Source organism: Triturus cristatus, chromosome 7, assembly GCF_964204655.1.
Source record: "Triturus cristatus chromosome 7, aTriCri1.1, whole genome shotgun sequence".
NCBI lineage: Eukaryota > Metazoa > Chordata > Amphibia > Caudata > Salamandridae > Triturus > Triturus cristatus.
The window spans coordinates 522,955,757-522,979,335 of NC_140590.1; positions in this window are offsets into that span (position 1 = coordinate 522,955,757).

Below are 23,579 nucleotides of genomic sequence, written 5' to 3' on the forward strand. Positions count from 1 at the left end.
AAAGACGCAGCCATTGGCAGTTCCAACATTCAAGAAGGCATGAGGTCCGTGGATGAATGGCTGAACATCAGCCACCTGAGGCTGGACTTGTACAGGACTGAGGTAATCATCTGAGGATTGTCCCCTTACAGCTGGCTCAACTCCCTGTGTCCCACCCGCAGGGGCCCTACACAAGCACCCAGTGGCCACGCACACAAGATGGTGTGCATCATGGATTTGTCACTCACATTTGCCATGCAAATCACCAGCATCTGTACCTCATGCTGCAACACCCTCTGCATGATGCACATGATCCTCAGATAGATCCACTCCAAGGAAAGACAGACCATCCCCCAGGTCCACGACACCAGCCGTATCAACTACTGCCCCGCCCTCTACGGAGCAAGTACATCCAAACTCACTGGAAACTTGTCCACATCCAGGGTGCATCTGCACAACTCAGCTTCAACATCCTGCACCCCATCAACATCACCGTCCACCTGAGATAGCTGCAAGGGATCACTGTGTGCTGCAGGATGACCTTCACACTCCTCACACACACTCAGGAGGCAGTCAACAACCCCAGACCCCAAAATCAACCTTGTACGTCTGTCATCCAAGACCCCGTTGGCCCAACTCTATGCATCCGAACTTGGCCTGGCCACCATTCTTCACATCCACAACACTCCACCATGAAGGAGATGGTTCTCACGCCTGGACAAACATACCTGGGACTCCCTCCCCAGGAACCTCCACATGAGCCTCTAGGCCTTCATCATCCTCTTCCTGATTGGTGTGTCCGCACAGTATTTCAAGCCTCCCCTCAGCAGCTTGAGGCCATCACGGGTGAGTATTGGGCTCCCAGGCTGTATCGGGTGATACATTGTGACCCATGCGTGTCCTGTACCGGACACAGATCCCAGGGTATGGATGGCTGGAGTTAGTTCACCACTCAGGCATAGTTTGACGTTTACCCACACGTATGTTGTGGACTAATGCAAAATGACGGCAACATCTCATGACAAATAAATTGTTTTATTCTCGGTGGGGTGCGTGTTTTGGTAGAAAAAATAAGGTGCTCTACCGGGTGCATAGAATCCAAAGTTCACAGGGGGAGATGGGATCCTTGGCATTTGAAGTCATCAGAGTCCAGACCACAGTGTTGGTCATCATTGGTAAGACTGTGACCAGCAAGTCCATGTGGCAGAGAATGTCAGTGAATGATGTGCTGCTGTTGCGCATGAAGGCCAGGTGTCAGGCCAGGTGACCTGGGAGATGTGGATGGTCCGCTGCCTCTCACGGTCTTTTCCGTGGATGACACACCTTCCTCCGGGGACCCTCAGATGCAGGCCTTGACGATGTTTGGGATGCTCCGTCGGACGAATCCTCCTCCTCCTCCCTCCCTGTGGCTGGTGCTGGTCTGCGCCTGGTGTCACAGGGAGGGTTGCCCATGTTGTCGGCGATCTGACGGAGTGAATGGCTTATGTCCCTTTGCACCGCCAGGAGCTCAGCCAGTCTTGCCTCCATCCATCCTTGGTGTTGTTGTTGACTGGCGTGTTGCTCGGCCTGCTGATTCTTAATGTCTGTGAGGGTCGCCACTACCTGACTGATGGCCCTGATGTCACGCTGGTATGCCTCCATGATGTTGCGTACGTGTGACATACCGGTCCCTTCAGCTGTCTGGTCAGGTTCTCGCCTCTGCCTGCCTCCACTCCCACCACCCCTGCCCACACGAGCTTGGCCTGCCATTGTGGGCACATCGGGTCTACGGGACCCCTGAGGGATGGCAGTGTCGGTGTTGGCTGCCTTCTCCTGGGTGCCCGGCGAACCTTGTCCCTCCAGGTCAGACTGGCTCAGTTGTTCAGTGTGGGCAGGGCTCCTGGGTGTCTCCTGGGATATGGCAGGAATGGGGGTGGTGGTTGGCACAGATGTACCTGAAGCAGGTGCTGCAGGGGCTTGGACACCAGAGGGGCCAGGTGGGTTGGGGTCATCCGCAGAGTGTTGTGAGGTGTTGCTGCCGGTGGGATCAGGTTCCTCCCGAGCCTGGGACTGTGGTACTTCCCCCCCATTGTTGGGGGGAGATCCATGACGTTGCCCTGTGTGTGAGAGAGAGACAATGTTAATGCTGTTTAATGCGACATCCATGTTTCATACATATTCTAGTTGCCACAGTTCCTCCAGGTAGTTGTATGTGCCTAGCATTCACATCAATGTTCACTTGTGGATGGGTATGTTGCAGGGGACTGATTGAAATGTTCTCCAGGGTGTTTGACATGTCGAATTTGGGCTTGGATGCTTCTTTGGCTGTGGCTTGATCTTGTTGTGTCACATGTCCATTGTGAGAGTGGGTAACTCCATTGGCTGCCCCGGGGGTGTGTGCTTGTGTAAGGGGTGAGTGATCAACCCTCAGCCCGACGCTGTTCAACATCCACATGGCCCCCCTCACACAAGTGGCCCGCCACCACAACCTCAAAAACATCTCCTATGCCGACGACACCCAGCTCATCCTCTCCCTCACCAAGGACCCTCACACCACCAAAACAAACATCCACGAGGGTCTGAGGGCCATCGCCGACTGGATGAGGAGCGGCCATCTGAAACAGAACTCGGACAAGACGGAGGTCCTCATCCTCTGACCCACACCCTCAGCCTGGGACAACTCCTGGTGGCCGATCGCTCTGGGGACAGCACCGACACCCACCCACCAAGCACGCAACCTAGGATTGATCCTCGCATCCTCCCTCTCCATGTCCAAGCAGGTCAACGCCGCCTCCTCCTCCTGCTACGACACCCTACGCACGCTCCACCAGATCTACTGGTGGATCCCGACCGAAACAAGTAGGACAGTGACACAGGCCCTCGTCAGCAGCTGACTGGACTACGGCAATGCACTCTACGCAGGACTCCCATCCAAACACCAACGGCGGCTACAACGCTTCCGAAACGCCTCCGCACGACTGTTCTCAACGCCCACTGCCACAGCCACATCACCCCCCTCCTGTGTGACCTGCACTGGCACCACATCGACAAGAGGATCACCTTCAAGCTCCTCACCCACGCACACAAGGCACTCCACAACGCTGGACAAGCCTACCTGAACATCAGACTCAGCTTCTACACCCCCACCCACCAGCTCCGCTCCGGCAGCCTCGCCCTCGCAGCTGTCCCCCGCATCCAACGTATGACTGCCTGCGGCAGATCCTTCTCCTACCTCGCCGCCAAGACCTGGAACTCCCTCCCAACCCACCTACGACTGACCCAAGACCTACTTGCCTTCAGAAGACTCCTCAAGACCTGGCTCTTCGAGCAGTAGTGGAACACCCCCCCCCCCCTCAGCGCCTTGAGACACTCACAGGTAAGTAGCGCGCCTTACAAGTACCCTGATCGATTGTTGATTGATTGACGGTGCCTGCTGGTGGGTGTAGTGTGATTTGGCAGTGGGTCTCCCAGGTGATGTATCTGTCCCACCATGGAGCATGCTGCCATGTCAGTGAGTGTGAGTTCCTGTCCTAGTTATCTGAGCTTGTTGTGTTTGTGTTAGAGTTTGCAGTTGTCACAGGAGGGCCTTGTGCTGCCTACAGATGGGCCAAGTGTCAGCTACCTTGTCAGTACTTTGCCAGTCCCTGTGCATTGCGCATGGTGCATGGGTATGTACCTGGGCCATATCGGCTGAGGGCAATGGTGTCTGTTTCTGAGTTGTACAATATGTTTAGTGATCCCCACCCTCCCAGCATCTCGGACATCCAGTCTTGGGTTTGTGGTTTTGGTAGGCTGGGACATGGCATGGCCTTCATTTGTGAATGGGGCATACACATGTTAGTGGCATGAGCATTGTTTTTGAGTGTGGTTGTGTCCGGTGAGGGCTTGGGGGTAGGTGAGTGCATTTGTTGTAGTTGGGGTGTGGATGCCATTACCCCCAAGTTGTTTGTGTACTCACCAGGCTCGGCAACTCCTTTGACTCCGTGTACTCCCACCGGCGGAAGCAGGGCCATCACCTTCTCCTCCCAGGGATGGTAATGTACCAGTCTGCGGGGCAGCCCACCTCCAGTGATGTTACTCTGGGTGTAGTCCGCGTTCATTTTGTGCTTGACTGCCCTCCGCAGATCGTACCACCTGGCTTGGCATTCATTCCTGGTCCTTCTGATGGGCGCAACAGCATTCACCCGATCGACGATGCTCTGGCACAGGCAAGATTTTTCGGCTATGCTGGTCTGTCTGACCAATGTTCCAAAGAGCTGTGGCTCGACTCTGATGACTTCGTTGACAAGGATGTCCAGCTCCTCCCTTTTGAACTTTGGATTCTTGTCTGTGGGCTTGGTGTGGGGTGTGGGTGTGGATGGTTGTGGGTGTGTGGGTGTGAATGTGTAGGTGTGTGTGTGAATGTGTAGAGGGGGTATGTGTAAAGGAGGTTATGTGAAGGTGTGTAAGTTAAGGTGTATGGGTGCAGTTGTTTGTGTGTGATGTCTGTCAGCAGTGGGTCTGTTGCAAAGGCTCATGGTTTGTGAGTGTGGGCCCTTTTTATTGGTCCATTTGTGGGTGTGGCTGGGTTTGAACTTTTGGTGGGTGTGTTATAAGAGGTGGTTGTGAGTTTGGGCCTCTGTTTGCCTGTTTGGATGTGCCAAGTCAGTCTTTTAGATGTTTTTTGTACTGTAGACGTTTGTTGTGGTGTTGTGCGAGTCGAAATGAGCCTCCTTGTGCTGTTTTACAGTGTCCTGGTTCTGTATGAGTCGTTTTAGCGTATGTAAGGTGCGTACATACGCGATGTTGTTGTACAGTGCTCACATATGCAATGTTGTTGTACGGTTCGTACATACGCGATGCTGGGGTACGGTGGTGGGGTACAGTGCATCAAAGTACGGGGCTGGGGTATGGTGTTGGGGTACGGTGCGTACAAGTACGGTGCTGGGGTACGGTTTTGGGGTACTGTGCGTACATGTACGGGGCTGGGGTATGGTGCGTCCAAGTAGGGGTATGGGGTACAGTGCTGGGGTACGGTGCGTCCAAGTACGGGGCTGGGGTGCGTTGGTGGGGTACGGTGCGTACCAGTACGGGGCTGGGGTACGGTGTTGGGGTACCGTGCGTACATGTACGGGGCTGGGGTACGGCGCTGGGGTACGGTGCGTCCAAGTAGGGGCATGTGGTATGGCGCTGGGGTATGGTGCGTCCAAGTACGTGGCTGGGGTACGGTGCGTACAAGTACGGTGCTGGGGTACGGTGTTGGTGTATGGGGCTGGGGTAAGGCGCTGGGGTAGGGCGCTGGGGTACGGTGCATCCAAGTCCGGGCCTGGGGTACGGCGCTGGGGTACGGTGCGTCCAAGTACGGGGCTGGGGTACGGTGGTGGGGTACGGTGCGTACAAGTAAGGGGCTGGGGTACGGGGCTGGGGTATGGTGTATACAAGTAAGGGGCTGGGGTACGGTGGTGGGGTATGGTGCATACATGTACGGGGCTGGGGTACGGTGGTGGGGTACGGTGCGTACACGTACCGAGCTGGGGTAGAGTGCGGACATGGGGGGGTACGGTGCTGACATATGGGGGGGTAGTGGGGGGGCTGGACGACTCGTATCCCGGGCACAAGTTTACCCGGATACGAGTGGTACGGCGTTCGCTCCGTACGGGGCCTTTTCCATGCACTTGTGTTTTCGGATGGGCGGTACGGATCGTACTTGCGCGCTCGGACTTCAGTTTTACGATTTGTATGTAAAACTGTCCGGGGACATCTCGTAGACTTTTCCCGAAGCGATTCGTATGTATTTTTCACGTACGAATCGTACTTCACCGGTGGGACGGCACTTGTACGATTCGTACGTAAAAAAATACGGATACGAGTCGTACGGTAATTTTTTTTAACGGATCGCAATCGGCACCTAAATTGGGGTAGGCAGTGGACACTAATCTTAATTAAATTACTATTCCCACTCCAGTCAGTATTTAATTGGGGTAGTTGCTAGACACTAAACTTAATTAAATTACTTTTCCCACTCCAGTCAGTATTACATTGGGGTAGGTGCTTGATACTAAACTTAATTAAATTACTATTCCCACTTCAGTCACTAATAAATTGGGGGAGTTGATGGACACTAAACTTAATTAATGAACTATTCCAACTCCAGTCACTATTACATTGGGGTAGGTGCTGGACACTAAACTTAATTAATTTACTATTCCCGCTCCAGTGAATATTCAATTTAAGTAGGTGCTGGACACTAAACTTAATTAATGTACTATTCCCACTCCAGTCAGTATTAAATTGGAGTAGGTGACGGGCACTAAACTTAATTAATTTACTATTCCCACTCCAGTCAGCATTAAATTGGGGTAGGTGCTGGACACTTAACTTAATTAATGTACTATTCCCACTCCAGTCAATATTAAAGTGGGGTAGGTGCTGGGCACTAAACTTAACTAATTTACTATTCCCACTCCAGTCAGTATTAAATTGAAGTAGGTGCTGGACACTAAACTTTTTTTTTTTTTTTTTTGTTTGAAACCGTTTATTGCAATCTCAAATATATACAAGTATGGGCCTACAACCTTCCGGCCGGCCGCTAGAGTGACAGGAGCATATGACATACATGACTAACCCTGGAACCTCCTGAGGCACAGCCGGGAGTAGACTGCATTTAGCGCACTTCACTGTTTTTCACTGTTTTTAAGCTGAAATAATTTGTTTTAATACCACTCACCTCCCCAACCTGACACACAATTACAGTGTGCAGGCACCTTTGTGGGTGGAAAAGGAGCGCTGGAAAGGGCAGAATTGGCAATCCTAGTCAGCCGCCATTGCCCTCGCCGAGTTGGGGACACGCCCACCTCGAGGCCACGCCCCCTGCATTGTTTATAAAGAGCGCGCTGAAGCACTAGCGCAATAGACTAACCCTGGAACCTCCTGAGGCACAGCCGGGAGTAGACTGCATTTAGCGCACTTCACTGTTTTTCACTGTTTTTAAGCTGAAATAATTTGTTTTAATACCACTCACCTCCCCAACCTGACACACAATTACAGTGTGCAGGCACCTTTGTGGGTGGAAAACAAGCGCTGGAAAGGGCAGAATTGGCAATCCTAGTCAGCCGCCATTGCCCTCGCCGAGTTGGGGACACGCCCACCTCGAGGCCACGCCCCCTGCATTGTTTATAAAGAGCGCGCTGAAGCACTAGCGCAATAGACTAACCCTGGAACCTCCTGAGGCACAGCCGGGAGTAGATTGCATTTAGCGCACTTCACTGTTTTTCACTGTTTTTAAGCTGAAATAATTAGTTTTAATACCACTCACCTCCCCAACCTGACACACAATTACAGTGTGCAGGCACCTTTGTGGGTGGAAAAGGAGCGCTGGAAAGGGCAGAATTGGCAATCCTAGTCAGCCGCCATTGCCCTCGCCGAGTTGGGGACACGCCCACCTCGAGGCCACGCCCCCTGTACTCGCCCTTCCTCTATAAACATGTGCTTCTGCCGGAAGCGCAGCGGACAAGCGCAGCGGGCGCGACGATTGCGCGCCGAAGGCGCGCATAAGGCAAGCTCGTCTGCGCTCGTCCGCGCCGAGCCCGGGCCTAGGGCCATGACCCCTGCATTACAGATACCAGAGCTCAGGCACTATAATGCGGAAACTCTGTACAGCCTCAGACCCCCTGTCACTGCTTGTACGCAGCATCCCTACTGCGTTGACCTTCTACCACAAGCCTGTCCCAAATGTAAGTGCTCCCTTAAACCCAAACCTACCGCCGAATTCACCCACGACTTCCAAATGTTCCTACTGAACTGTCGTTCTTTGCCGAAACATAAGGTTGAAATTGCACTTTTGATAGAGGAGCATATGCCAGACATCCTGTTTTTGACAGAAACCTGGCTGACCTCGGAGTCCGACCCCGCCTTAGCCGTCGCCCTCCCTCCAGGCTTCCAAATTACGCGGCAAGACCGACCGAAAGGCAGGGGAGGAGGTCTAGCCATTATTTACAAGGAACGGTTTCAATGTCGTGTCACCTCTGAAACCATCCCAGACTGTGAGAGCCTCACTTTTGACATCGATCTCTCTCCTAATAGCTGCTTTTCAGGCACTCTTATCTACCGTCCCCCTGGCCCCTCTAAGCAGTTCCATGAGTGCCTACCTATGAGCCTGGCTGAACGGGCTAGTACTTCGTCTAATTATACCCTGTTAGGTGATTTTAATCTCCATTTTGACTCCTCTACAGATCATACAGCCACTACCCTGGCTGACGATTTGGCAGCCCTGCAACTCACCCAGCATGTGAAGACCCCCACACATGCTAAGGGCCACCTGCTGGATCCGATTTTTAGCAATTGTACTGACCTTGTAGCTGGCCTACCTATTCCTCTGCCGTGGACAGACCACTCACTGGTCCCATTTGAGTGGACCTCACTCAAGCCCCCCGCGACTGGACCCACCACAAGGGTCATGCGAGCCTGGTCTCGCCTCGTAATTGACGACTGGTCCGTCAAACTCGCTAGCAGCCACCCCCATTATAGTGAAGACCCTTGCGTAGCCTACCAAACTTACGCTGACTGGATTTCTCAAACTCTGGATGTCATACTACCAAAAAAGAAAGTCACGCTAAAACGCTCTCACAAAACTGCTCCCTGGTATACTGAAGCTCTCAGGGACATGAAGCGTCAGTGCAGGAAATCGGAAAGACGCTGGCGTGTGAACTATTCGACGGAGAACAAATCCCTCTACCGAGAGTCACTCAGCAAATATAAAGCAGAAGTCAAAACTGCTCAGGCGGCCCACTTCTTGAACAAGATAATGAGTGCTAAATCAAAGCCTAAAGAAATTTTTCAAATTGTGAAACAGTTAACAAAACCCCCACCTGAGTTACCAATCACTAAATCTTCCACCCATTGTAATAACATTGCTGAGTTTTTTCATCAAAAAGTGAATAAAATCTACTCAGCCTTCCCCCATAAGGACATCACCCTATCAGCCCAACCCAATGAAACCCCAATCTCTTCCCCACCACAACCTCTATCTACCTTGACCCATTTCCCCTCTCTAGACCTTGTAACCCTTGAATCCATAGCCCGAAAAGTCAAGTCCGGATCCCCTGACGATCCAGCCCCTCCAGACATTATCATGGCGGCCTCACAATTCATTCTGCCGACCATTAGAAATGTCTTAAATTCATCTATCACCTCCGGCATTGTCCCGCCCGCCTGGAAGCAGGCTATGGTCAGATCCTTATTGAAGAAATCCAACCTGGACCCGACTGACCTTGGTAATTACCGTCCAATCTCCCTGCTCCCATGGGTGAGTAAGCTTCTGGAAAAATTCATAAATCTCCAACTGGTAAACTTTCTAGAAGAACAACAATTATTAGATCCCACCCAGACGGGCTTTAGACCCAAACATGGGACTGAGACCGCCCTTCGTATGGTCACAGAGGAGTCCAGAAAGATCCTGGATCAAGGAGGCTCAGTGGCAGTGATCCTCCTTGACCTCAGCGCGGCGTTTGACACGGTCAGCCATGACATCTTGCTGCGCCGTTTATCCAACGCCGGGATCAGGGACAAAGCCTGGCTGTGGTTCAAATCCTTCCTAGAGGATAGATACTTCCGAGTCTTTGAGGGTGAGTCTATGTCCACCTGTAGACCTTTAAAGTGTGGGGTCCCTCAGGGCTCCTCTTTGAGCCCCGCATTGTTTAATATATACATGAGGCCACTGGCCGAGGTTGTCCGCTCATTTGGGATTAAGATCATCTCCTATGCGGACGACACGCAGCTGGTGGTCTCACTGGCGCAGGAGGCCAATATGCCTGCGTCAGGCGGCCTCAAAGAATGCCTAGAGAAGGTCAAGGGCTGGATGTCCTCTTCATTCCTCAAATTGAATGGGGACAAAACGGAGCTGATGCTCCTAGGTTCCCTGGATCCCTACTTCCCCAACACCCTGTGGCCCCCTTGTCTAGGCCTTCCTCCAACCCCAAAAAACAACATCAAGAGCCTTGGGGTCTGGTTGGATAGATCCTTATCATTTAGCACCCAGGCCACAAAACTCTCAGCCGCCTGTTTTGGACTCATGAGAATGTTAAAAAAAATCTTCCCTCTCCTTCCCATGGAGGCAAAACAGGTGGCTGTACAGGGTCTAATACAATCACGCCTTGACTTCAACAACGTGCTTTATCTCGGTGCCCCAGAATATACCATACGCAGACTCCAGATAGTGCAGAACTGCGCAGCACGTCTGCTGCTGAACATCCCGCGCAGACAATCGGTGAGGGCCGGGCTGGCTAACCTTCATTGGCTACCAGTGCGCCAGAGGATTCTGTTTAAGGCCATGTGCATTGCACATCAGGCCTTCTGGGATACGGGCCCCAGGATTACCTGGGACCTAATTACTCACTATCTCCCCAGCAGAAACCTCCGTTCCAGCCAGACCTTCCTGGCCACGATACCAAGAATAAAAAGATCCAGATCTGGCGGCAGGACGTTCGCCTACAACGCTTCCATGGCATGGAACAACCTCCCCCTGCACCTGAGAGCCAATTGCAATCTGCCCACATTCCGGAAACAGTTAAAAACTTTTCTTTTTAATCTGCCCCACTAATCCCAGTTAGGCCCCTCTGCAGGTCCCTGGTTATTCTAGCGCTTGGACGCCTTCGGGCAGCAATTCACGCTCTATAAATCCACATCCATTCCATCCATTCCATTCCATTCCATTCCATCCATACATACAAAAAAAAAGAAAAAGGCTCTTGGCGTTGCAGAGAGGTAAATCAGGAGGTATCAACGACGTGGGCCACATGACTCCGAGCCCGCAATACGGTTTCATTTTATAAGAACACAACAACACAAAAAACCCACACCCGCAAGGCAACCTGCAATCCGAAGTGACAGCACGTGCTCCTTAAGTGGGGAACCCCCAACCATCCACAAGAATCTAAAGAGGGGAGCGGGAAGAGAGCAGGGACTGGGGGACCCTGTGCCCGGGGCCGGGGGAGGGGGTCAACTAGGGGGACGGAGCCGGCGAGGCAGCCGGCAGCAGTGGCGGCTCACAAATACCCCCGCGGTAGGCGTTCCAGGGGCCCCAAACTTTCACCCACGCCCCAGGCTTACCTCTCGCCACGTACACCACCTTTTCTCGGAACATGCACCAATCCATGTGTTCTTTCCAGGCCAACACCGCCGGGGGCCTCTGAGATCCCCACAGCTGCGCGATGTCACGCTTAGCTATCATGTATCCCAGAGTCACCCATCGCGTCTGCGGAGCCGAATAGTCAGTTGGTTCCCACACATTCAGCAAGCATCTCCTCGCTTCAGGCAACAGCGCGACACGCGTAACCACTCGCAGGACCTCATGCACACCACGCCAGAATCGCTCCACCTTCGGGCATTCCCACAGAATATGCAAAAAAGTCGCCAAAGCACCACACCCACGCTTACACAGCCCATCCTCGGCATAGCCCATACGCAGAAGCCTTGGCCCCGTCATGTAAACCCGGTGGAGGATCTTTAGCTGGACGAAGCGAAGGCGAGCCGGTATGGCCACCTCCTTCGGAGAGGCCACCGCGGAAATCCAGTCCTCGTCGTCCAACTCCAGCCCGTCGGCAACCCAAGCCTCACGGAGGCCAGTTAGCAAGCCCGAGCGATCATTAATCAGTTTTTTGTATATGAGGGAGATCGTGCTGTCCGGAACATGGCCATCCAGCACTCTATCCTCCAGGGGGGATGACTCCGGAATGGAGGCGACGTCTGGTAAGACGGAGCCCAGTGCGTGGCGGACCTGCAAGTACCGAAAGTATTCACTGCCCTGCAGCTGAAACTCCGTCTGCAGCATCTCGAATGTTTTAAATCCCCCCCTCGTCCAGAGGTCCCCCACTGTACTGATGCCGATCGTGTCCCACTTCTCGAAGCCCTTCGAGGTCCACAGGGAGCCCAACCTCTCAGACGCGTATAGCGGTGACGCCCGGGTCAAACGGTCCTTCCACCCCATAGCTGCGTTAGCCGCGTGCCATACTCGCACCATGACACGCGTAGGCCCCGTCAGGCGGGGGTCAGGCGCGCCAGAGTAGAGCGCTCGATTGTAGTCGCCACCAGGCAGGAGCATCTTGTCCATTTCAAATGCCGGGTTTAAGGCGGGCCCGTAAAGGCCATGATTAATTGCAGCTAGCTGGGAGGCCCAGTAATACCGTTTAATATCCGGGAGGGCAACCCCCTTGTCGTACCACGGGAGCGTCAACTTCGCCAAGGCAATAGGCGGCCTCCCGTCCCAGAACAAGCGACGCTGTAGACTCTCCACCTCACGGAAGTAGCGCGCCGGGACCAAGTCCATAGTGTTCTGGAGAGCGTACAGGAAGCGTGGCAGCGACATCATCTTAAACAATGCCGCCCGGCCGAGCGGCGAAAGCGGCAGGCGCCGCCAACGCGCGACGTCCTCCTTCAAGCGCTGGAGGGGGGGAAGCAAATTCCGCTCGTAGCGGGCCTCCAGGTCCAGAGTGATATAGATACCCAGGTACCGGAACCCCTGAGAGGCAATCTGGATCGGACAGTCCCGCGGAAGGACGGGAGCCTCCCCGGAAAGCACATACACACATGATTTAGCCCAGTTGATGACAAGGCCTGAGTTGCGGCCGAAGGAGCGCAAAACATCAACCAGGACAATCAGTGATTTACGCGGGGAGGCGAGGTACAGAAGGATATCGTCAGCGTATAGGGACACGCGGTCCTCATACTCGGGGGTCCAACGGAGACCACGGATGGAAGGGTGCCACCGCAGCCACTCCGCCAGGGGTTCCAAGGCCAGTGCAAACAGGAGAGGCGACAAGGGGCAACCCTGTCGCGTGCCTCGTCCCAGCGCGAATGGGGCCGAGACTCGTCCATTCACCACCACCTGCGCCAATGGGCCCGAATACAACAATTTGACCCAGCTGATGAATCCCGGTCCAAATCCAAATTTCGCCAGCATCGCCCAAATGTATGGCCACTCGAGTGTATCAAACGCCATGGTGGCGTCTAAGGACGCCAAGATGGCCGGCTCCCGCACAAACGGAACACGCGCGAGCACCCCGTGCAGGCGCCGCAGATTAAGGGCCGTGTTGCGATGGGGTATAAAGCCGGACTGGTCTTGGTGGACCAGATCGCCCACCACGCCGACCAGCCGGTTGGCGAGCACCTTGGCGAGGATTTTGGGCTCCGCATTCAAGAGCGAGATAGGCCTATAGGATGTGACCCGTTCTCGGGGTCTCCCCTCCTTGTGGATCACTACAATTGTAGCCAGACGCTGGTCCGGCGGGAGGGAGCCCCGCGAGTGGGCCGCCAGGAACATCGCGCGAAGGTGGGGTGCCAGCACATCCGGTCGCAGCTTATACAGCTCGATAGGGATACCGTTTGGGCCCATGGCCTTGCCAGATGCGACCGAGCGTATGGCAAGGGCAATTTCATCCGAGGTGGGAGCAGCCTCCAACGACTCCCTGTCCTCCACCGAAAGGGAGGGCAGCGCGATGTCCCGAAGCAGGGCATGCGAATCCTCCTCCGAGCAGGGAGAAACCGGGGAATACACCTCGCGGAAATAATCCGCGAAGCAAGAGACAATGTCTTCTGGCTCGGTGACACGTACACCATCCATTCTCTCGATCAGCGGGACCACACGACTCGCTCTCTCCTTTTTATCCAACCACGCAATCAATTTACCAGCCTTATCACCCACATCATACAGTCGCCCCTGTTGCTCTCTACTAAGGCCCCTGGCCGCCTCCGTGACGAGGGCCCTATAGGCCGCCTGCTTAAGGTGTAGAACATGTAGCGCGGCATCCGTCACCCCACTCCCCAGGTCACCCTCTAGTTCAGTAATTTCGGCTTCCACCCGGGTCACCTCCTCCTGTGCGCGCCTCCGGGCATGGGAGATAAAGGAGAGGGCCTCCCCTCTAAGAACTGTCTTGAAGGCTTCCCACAGGGAGATAGCCGAAGGGACAGACCCCACATTCTCCTCAAAGTACCGCTGCAAGGATTTAATCAAGTCGGCACGAATAGTGGGGTCGCGCAGGTACCATGCATTGATTGGAGCCACCCTGCCCTCCCCCCTCGGGAAGACACCAAAATGCAACAGGAGCGGGGAGTGATCTGAAATACCCCGCGCCAGATGGCGCACCTCACCCACTCTCCCAGCATAGGCCGCAGGGACAAGGACATGATCAAGCCGCGAGAGGCTACCATGGGCACCCGAATGAAAGGTGTACTGCAGCTGCGTGGGATGTTTTAGTCGCCAGCAGTCTACCAATCCCAATGTATCTAAGAGGCCGGGCAGCCACGCCTGTGCCCGGGGGAGGTCCCTAGGGGGGTAACGATCCATAGTCCCAGAAGCCACCGCATTGAAGTCTCCCCCAACCACCAGAAGCCCCCCCGGGAGGTCAAGGAGGAGGCGCCCCAGGTCCGCAAAAGTGGTAGATTGTAACCCCGGTGGGACGTACACTGATACAAAAACGACTACCTTGCCCTCCATTCTCCCCACCAAGACTGTGTAACGTCCCCTCTCATCATGGCGCACCTCATCTATTTCCAGCGGGAGCGAGTTCTTAACCATGATGCCCACCCCCCGCGAGCCCGATGTGAAGCCCGAGTGGGCCACCAAGCGATAGCCCCGCCGATTCATGGCATAAAAGGAATTACCAATAAGGTGTGTCTCCTGCAGAAAGACCACATCTGGAGAAATTCGTTTCAGATACTGCAGGACCACACCTCGCTTAATCCTATCCCCCAGTCCATTAACATTCCACGACAACAGAGTCAAATCCCTACCCCCCATCACATACAGAAGCCATCATTTGTCCCCCAAGGAGCACCTCAAAAACACCAACACAGTAAAGGGTTTGCCTTGCGGTAAAAACAAACAACACCCCACCCCAACCCACCCGTCCCAACAGAACTCCCCCCTCCCTGCACCCCTGCATGAGCCCAGACAGCCCCCCCAAAGTGCAGTGTGCCTGTCACCCCATAGATGAAAAAACTAACTAGTCCCCCAGAGGAGGAGGGAAAGCCCCCAAGAGACCCCGCACGACCTCCACAGGAGGGGAACATACACGAGCAGTCAATGATAACAATAATATTGTCCCGAGCAAGGCCTACTATTTGTCCCTCAGTCCTGATCCGGCGGGCCCTCCCCACCAACCGCACCCCCCCCCACCCCCCCGGCCCCGATCCCCGGGCAAAGTGTCCAACCAGTCCCCGGCCGCCTCGGGACGATCAAAAAAGTGCGTGCGGCCATCCACCTCCACCCTCAGCTTAGCTGGAAAAAGCATTGCGTACTTAAGGTTCAGGTCCCGTAGGCGACGTTTAACTCCGAGAAAACTCAGTCTCTGCTTTTGGACCGCCGGAGTAAAATCAGGATAGAAATTGATGTCCATGTTGTCGAGTCTGACCGGTCCTTGTAGCCTAGAAGTCTGCAGGATAGCGTCCCTGTCCCGAAAGTTGAAAATCCGGGCAATGAGAGGCCTCGGCGGGGCTCCGGCCTTAGGTCTTCCTCCGGGGACCCTGTGGGCACGCTCCACCGCAAAGAGTTTACTCAGCCCCCGGGGCTGGAGATGGGTGAGAATCAAGTCCTCCACAAACAGATCCGCCGCCTCCTCCTCTCGTACCTCCGGCACCCCAATAATGCGGACATTGTTCCTCCGGGCCCGACCCTCGGAATCCTCCAGTCGACGATCCATCAGGGCGCTCGCCTGGCCAAGCCGGCGCACCTCCTTTTGGAGGGCCGCCACGTCCGTAGTGAGGCCCGAGGTAGTGTGGGCCAAAGAGTCGACCCGGTCATTCGTTTTGGACAAATCGGCCCTTACCAGGCCCACATCCACGAGGACCGAGTCTATCTTCTGCGCCAGAGTGTCAAAGCGCTGGTCCACCGAGGCCTTCATCTCGGCGATGGCGCCCATGACGTCTCGGAGGGTCAGATCCGCGGGCAGAGCAGGAGCATCAGTCGGGCCCGCAGGGGACGTACGCGGCGCCTCAGGAGATCCCTTCTGGAGGGTGTAGCGGTCCATGTTGTTGGACTGATGGGCCGTGCCACGGCGGGTCGATTTCACCTTTGCCCGGTCGCCATCTTGCTTTGTGGACATGGTTGCAGTCCCCAAATCGTGCCAATCTCCTCGAAAGGGCCGACAAACCAGTTCACGGGCTCCGGGGGGGGGGGCGACCACAGGTCTACAGGCCGATTCACAGACGGCGGGTCGGCCGGGCACCCGGGCAAGGCCACATCACCGCACACCGCCCCGCAACCCTACCTCGCCCGTCAGCAAGGAGGGCGCAAAAGCGAAAGTGAAAGTGCGGGGTACGCGAGTCGCCCAGCCTTGCCCGCCGCTGTTGTTCACTTTGTCTCCGGATCGCCCCACTACTCCAATCCGGGGGGCCGGCGTGGAGAAGGCCGCAAACCTCAATCGGTGCTCCCGCCGGTGTCCGAGGTCCGATTTGGAAACGGAAAACGGGTGTCACCTCAGCTCGGGCTCACAAACACAGTCCCCTCATCTAGGACAGGATATAGTCAGGATTAATGCAGGAGGTCGCGGAGGTCCTCGGGAGCCTCGCACCTACGCGGCCATCTTGGTTGCGCGCTAGGCTCCTCCGACCTGGACACTAAACTTAATTAATTTACTATTCCCAGACCAGTCAGTATTACATTGGAGTAGGTGCTGGACACTAAATTTAATTAATTTACTATCCCCACTCCAAACTGTATTAAATTGGGGTAGGTGCTGGACACTAAACTTAATTAATTTACTATTCCCACTCCAGTCAGTATTAAATTGGAGTAGGCGCCTCACACTAAACTTAATTAATTTACTATTCCAACTCCATTCAGTATTACATAAGGGTAGGTGCTGGACACTAAACTTAATTAATTTACTATTCCCACTCCAGTCAGTATTAAATTGGAGTAGGTGACGGGTACTAAACTTAATTAGTTTACTATTCCTACTCCAGTCAGTATTAAATTGGAGTGGGTGCTGGACGCCAAACTTAAATAATTTACTATTCCCACTCCAGTCAGTATTAAATTGGAGTAGGTGCTGGACCCTCAACTTAATTAATTTACTATTCCCACTCTAGTCAGTATGAAATAGGAGTAGGTGCTGGACACTAAACTTAATTAATTTACTATTCCCATATTTCATAAATTCAAAAAAATTGTAATTAATATTTTAATTGTTCAAAAATATTATAAATTGCAAAAAAATGTTTTAAAACACTCCTTACCCTTCTCCCCTATAAACCCAACATTCCACTCCCAAAAAAGAAGTTTTAAAATTCGAAATTTAAATTTAAGATTACATCAAAAAATAATTTTTAAATAAAACATAATGATTTATAAATGTAATATAAATTCAAAACAATTATTTAAAAACACTTAATCTCCTATAAACCCAACATCCCACTCCTAACAATATTTTTCTGAATTTTGAAATACATTTTTAGATTAAAATGTCTAATTTATATTTTCGAAATATAATTTTTAAATTAAAATAATAATTTATAAATGTAATATAACATCAAAATAATTATTTTAAAACACTCCCCACCCTTATCCCCTATAAACCCAACATCCTTCTCCTAAAAAATATTTTTCTGAATTCAAAATTTTATTTTTAAGTTACAATTTATAATTCCAAAATTAAATTTTTAAATAAAAAATAATAATTCATTAATGTAATATAAATTCTTAACAATTATTTTAAAACACTCCCCACCCTTATGCCGTATAAACCCAACATCCCGCTCCTAAAAAATATAATACAAATTCTTTTTTTAATAACACTAAATATAACTAATATACTACTACAAACAAACTCTAAATACATTCAAATATAATACAATACCGATATCTTGACATAACGATATTTTTACAATCGATTTTACATACTTCAATATTTTTTACAGTACTTAAAATCGATATTTTGTACATTGATATGCAGAACATCGATATTTAATACCATCGATATACTAAACTCGATATTTCTGTATATTGATATTAGAAACTCGATATTATGACTACTTACCGTCTTGAGCTGTTTACTAATTATCGTTAATGATGGGCAGTTTCTCAGGAAATCTGGGAGCTGGTTCCATAGTTTCAGCCCATGGACTGCGAAGGACCGGTCTCCCATGCATGCACATTTCACTGAAGGGACCACGCATAATGATTCACGATTGTTCACTGGACCGTAGTGACCCAGAAGGTTGATACAATTTTATCAACTCTTGTATGTACTTTGAGCCCCTCCCCGCTCTTGCATGTGCACATAGCATAGGGTGTTGAAATAATTCTTTTCCCTATAGGTAACTAATGTAATTCCCATAGAAGCCCTGATGCAGAGGTGTTTTTGACAACCTAAACAGCATCCTTGCTGCCGAGTTTTTGACAACTACCAGTTGTTTAGTAGTTATCTGCTCCAAGATATACTGCATTCCAGGAATCCGGCCTGGATATTACTAGTGCCTGAATCACTGTTCTCTGGGCATAGATTAGAAGCTGTAAAATAATTTTTCAAAGCCATTTTAAAGTGGCAAAGCACATGGCTGCTAGTTTCGTCTCCTGTGGTTTCATGGACAACTTGTCGTGTACCATGGTGCCTAGAGTTTTAGCCTTAGATACTGGCACCGGAAGAGGAACTAGACTTTCCGGGCAGTGTTGGGGACCCCACAGGTAGAGGTTCATGCCTAATACAAGAACTTCGGTCTTCCCTCCAATAAATGTAAGAGTATGCCTGTCCCCCAGCTCATGACCAATCTTAAGCTGGAGTTCAAGGTCTCTGAGTTGTATCTATGTGCAGATGACAGGGAGAAGATGATTTGGGTGTCATCTGCATATGAGAATAGAGTGAGCCCACAACTTCCCACCAGGTCCGCTAATCAGCATACATACATGTTAAATAGTACCGGACTTAGGGATGATCCTTGAGAAACTCCTGAAGTCAAAGGGTGTCGCTCAGAAGCGGCTGTTGCTGAGAACACCTGAAATGACCAGTCTCATAGAAAAGAAGCCATCCATGAGATGGCTATTCCCTACAGTCCTAACTCTGTCAGTATTTCCAGGAGGGTTGTATGTGATACAGTAGTAAAGGCAGCACGGAGATCAAGTAGTATCAGTGCTGCCATCTCTCCTCTATCTAGGAGCCACCTAAGTTGTTCAGTAACCCCTAGCAGGGCTGATTCGGGACTGTGTCCTTTCCTGAATCCTGACTGAAATCAGTGAAGACCCTCTTATGTCTCCAAGAAGCTATATAGTTGACCATTGACATGCTTCTCTATTATCTAAGCCATTGCAGCAACACTGATCTGTAGTTAGCCCAGATTTTTGGGTCTAAATTATGTTTCTATACTTACCAATCCTTTGGAATCATTCCCGCAAGGAGTTAATGAGTTCTACTAATAGCTGCAAATTATCCACGTCTAAGACATTCATTTTATATGCTGGAAACGGGTCTTTGGGTGATCCAGATTTGTTTGATATCAATAATGACACAAATTCCATCAGGTCCAATGTATTCCATGACCTCAGTTTGCCTTCCTCTCTCATAGTCTTGGCCTATCTGACCTTTAAAGCCCACCTTCCCATGTTTGTTTTTTGATGCAGAATAGTCTTTCTCTGCTGGTTTTAGTGTTAACTGTATCTCTGCAGCCTTTTTCACAAAAAAGCAGGCTATTTCCTTGCATTTTAGTGGGGACAGATCTGGTCTTGGGGGGTTATTGCTAGGATCAGAGTGTTTCTTCACCACCTTAAAAAAGGGTTTTAGAGCATTTTTTGGCTGCACTGATTAGCTCCATATAATAGGAGGTATGGGATGTTTTACAGCTCATGTGAGCAATTTATATCTATATTTGCTCTCCTCATCATACTCCCTCCTCCATTCTCTCTCCAATTGTTTGCATCTAGTTTTCCCTATCCACAATGCCTCTGTAAACAGGGGGCTGGTGTATGGCATCTGACTTGGCGAATGGTCTTAAATGGGAGCACAGTATTTAAAGCATCTCGCAGCCAAGTGAGTCAGAGTTAGAGTCAGAAACAGCTTTATTCGATTTTAAAAAACAAAACCATAAAAGCACACATATATAACATTTCATTCATAATAGGTAAAACAATTAAACTTTTAAAAATAAAAACAGGTTTTTTCCATATAAAAAAGACCTAATTCATAGAGATCCTGAATCTTATAATAGTTTTAAGAAACGTTGACACCGAGGAAATAAGAAATTCATCATCTAACATTTGCAATCTGACCAAAGCCACTCTGCATTGTCTCAGGCCTAATTTTTTTAAAACAGGTCGAAGAATACTTTTCCTGGGTTCTGAGTAATATTTACAAAAAAGAATACAATGAAGGGAAGATTGGACAGAAACCAAATCGCAAGGGCAGGGAATTAATTCCTTTAGCCAACAATTCGGCTCAGGGAAGGTAAACAATCTAAAAAAGATATCTGCCCTGAAGCGAGACAATAGCATTCGGGAGTAACAACTAGGGTCTAAATTCAAATATGGCTGAATTCCTTGATTTTGAATGAGGAGGTGGTTGGCCATGACAGTACTCTTGCATTTCTCTATCTGCCAGCATTTTTCCGCTAAGAAATGCAGGCAAGTTTGCTTGAGCTTTTTTCTTGACAGACCCGCCATGCTATCTGGAGTGTCAAAGAATTCCTGATGGCCCATATCCACAAAGAAATTTTTTAAGTATTTGAGCCATGAGATTTTTGTCGCCCCATCAAGACCTAGGCAGTCCCTTATTATATCCCTATTTAGGCCTGTCTCATTGCCAAACCAAACCTTATGCCACAATAAGATAGGCTCCAGTTTAATAAGATCCGAAATATATCGTACGCCCAGCTCTTGGTGACATACATAAGAGGAAGTAGACCCAGGCACAGCCAATAGGTAACGGAGGAAAGCATTCTGACAAGACTGAATGCTTGGGATATTAACTATCCCCCAGATTCCTGCACCGTATAGTGCTATAGACACACATTTAGATTTATAAATGTCTATTAAGACAGGTACTGGGCGACCTCCTACCTTATTGGAAAAATGTTTGACAGCCCCTATTGCTCGTGAAAATGCTAATTTTCGTGTCTCGCCTGCAGCTGTCCAAGTGCCCTTCTTGTCAAAATTAATACCTAGATAAGAAAAAGTATTTACAGTCGCAATTTTTATGTTAGATAAAAAAGAATTACAATTAAGATTCTTCTTTTTAGTGCAGCACATGTTAAAGGTTTTACTTATATTAATCTTTAGACCCCTGTTACCCATATATTCTGAAAAATTATTAATCGATCTCTGAAGACCCATTTGGGTCCGGGCCATAATTACAGCATCATCTGCGTATAAAAGAATGGGGATGTAGGAATTGCCAATTTTAGGATAATCTTGCATGTCTTCCAGGAGATGAGATGCTACCGAATTGATATATAAATTAAACAAAAAAGGAGCTAAAATGCAGCCTTGTCTCACACCCTTTCCTATAGGGAATTTGGAAGTACAATCCCCCTTGTCCCCATAGCGAACCCTAGCACCTGCCTCTCGGTATAATTCTCTAATGAATATTAGAAGGTTTGGGTCCACTCTCATGTCCTGCATTGTTTGCCAGAGTTTATTGTGGTTAATACAGTCGAAGGCCGAACTTAAGTCCACAAATGTAAGGAATTCATTTTCATTTTTGGCCTCGACGTATTTAGCTACTAGGAGTGCTAGGTTCAATCCTTGCTCAGTTGTTCCCATACCTTCCCTAAAACCATATTGGAACTGAGAGAGAATACCTCTTTCATCGACCCATATTTGTAATTTGTTGAGTATAACTCTCCCAGCGATCTTCATGAGCGAATCAAGTAAGGAGATCGGTCTATAACATTTCGGTGTATTACGATCTCCTTTCTTGAAAATGGGCACCACGATGGCTTCCTGCCAAGTCAGTGGGAAGCCCACTTTGGTGAAGCTGTTAAAGACATTAGTTAAAAGTGGGGCCCATAGCTTAGTATTAGCCTTAAAAATGTCCGTGGGAATTCCATCCGGGCCCGGAGCTTTTCCCGCTGGACTCTTGTCGATAGCAGTCAAGACTTCCTCCAAGGAGAAGTCGACATTTATTGGGTAAGGTACTGTAGCCTGAAATCTAGGATTTAGCCCCATTTCTACTACTGCCGCAGAGTCTTCTTGATAGAGCTCCCGAAAATAGGTCACCCATGACTCTTCAGTGATAGCTACTTCAATAGAATCTGTTGTATTATCGTTGAAAAAAGGGGCATTCACCGCTTTCCAAAAAGCAGTACTATCTTTTAGAAGGCAAGCTTCCCGTAGGGTGTGCCAGGCTTCCTGTTTAATTTCTTTTTTCCTGTTTTTTACTGCCTGTTGATAAGCAGATCTGGCAGATCTAACTTCGACCATGACCCTAGGGTCTCGCTTTAACTGGGTCATTAGATGAGCATGAGTTTTGCTACATTCTCTATCGAACCATCTCTTTATCCCACTCACCCCATGATTCCGAGGTTTCAGGAGTAACTTTCTAATTTCCTCAGAAATACTAAGGAAAGCATCATGAATTTTAAAGGGTTCCTCGTTCTCAGAGAGACAAATGTTAATTTCCACTTCTTTAGAGCAAATTAATTTTCTAAAGAAGGCCACTGGTTCCACTTTGTCCCATTTTAGGGTATAACCATTCTTCCTAGCAAGTTCCAGTCGAAAGTTATATAGATTCTGGACTGTTGTATCTGACTTGCTTTTTTCCCTCGCGATGGTAAAGGACATACTAAGGGGCAAATGATCACTCATTGCTAACTCACGTGTTTTAAACCAGCGAATATAACAACGAAATCGTTTGCAAGTTAACATAAAGTCAATAACTGATTTGCAGCCCCTTCCTATGAATGTAGGGTTAAAAGGGGCTGGTGGAGAACAAAGTTCATTTACGAAACCCAAATCCAAAGAAAAAAGTATATCATTTAAGGAATTACCCAAAGGTGTGTGGGAGAAGTGTGTCGTAGGGACATCATCAACCTCTCCCAATCCGCAGATATTTTGGTTACTAGATGGGCATATAAAATGATTGAAATCGCCAGTCCAGATCACACAGGGGTCAGGGCCTTGTTTTTCATCTAAATTTTTAAGGGTCTCGTGTAGTTCTTTCAGAGTCGAGGCCCATGCTTCCTTCGGAATGTTATTATAGAAGTTTATCAAAATTATATTTTGTTTGCCCCCAAACGTTAAAGACAGTATATGATAGAAGACAGAAACTGGAAAAAAAGAAATTTTAGTTTCTTTTAAACAGTTTGATACGTAGGTGCATAAGCCCCCTTTATTTCTCCCTCTTAATGTAAGGATTGCCGGCGTGTGAAAAGTACGGTAACCATTCATATGAATAGGGTCAACCGTCCAGCATTCCTGTAGGCAGATAATCGAATACTGTTTTAAAAACGAGATGCAACTTGAATCCCCAATCTAGCAGACAGCCCTGCAATGTTCCAAGACAGAAGTGTAAAATCAGAACCTGTATCTCCCTCTAGCAATGATCTCACATTAATAGTTTCGCAGGAAACCCCACATTCAGAAATTCCTCTTTCAGGCAGTGTATGATAGTTAATTTCCTCCTCACCCTCAATGATAATAGGAATGTTTTCAAGTTTATCCTGTT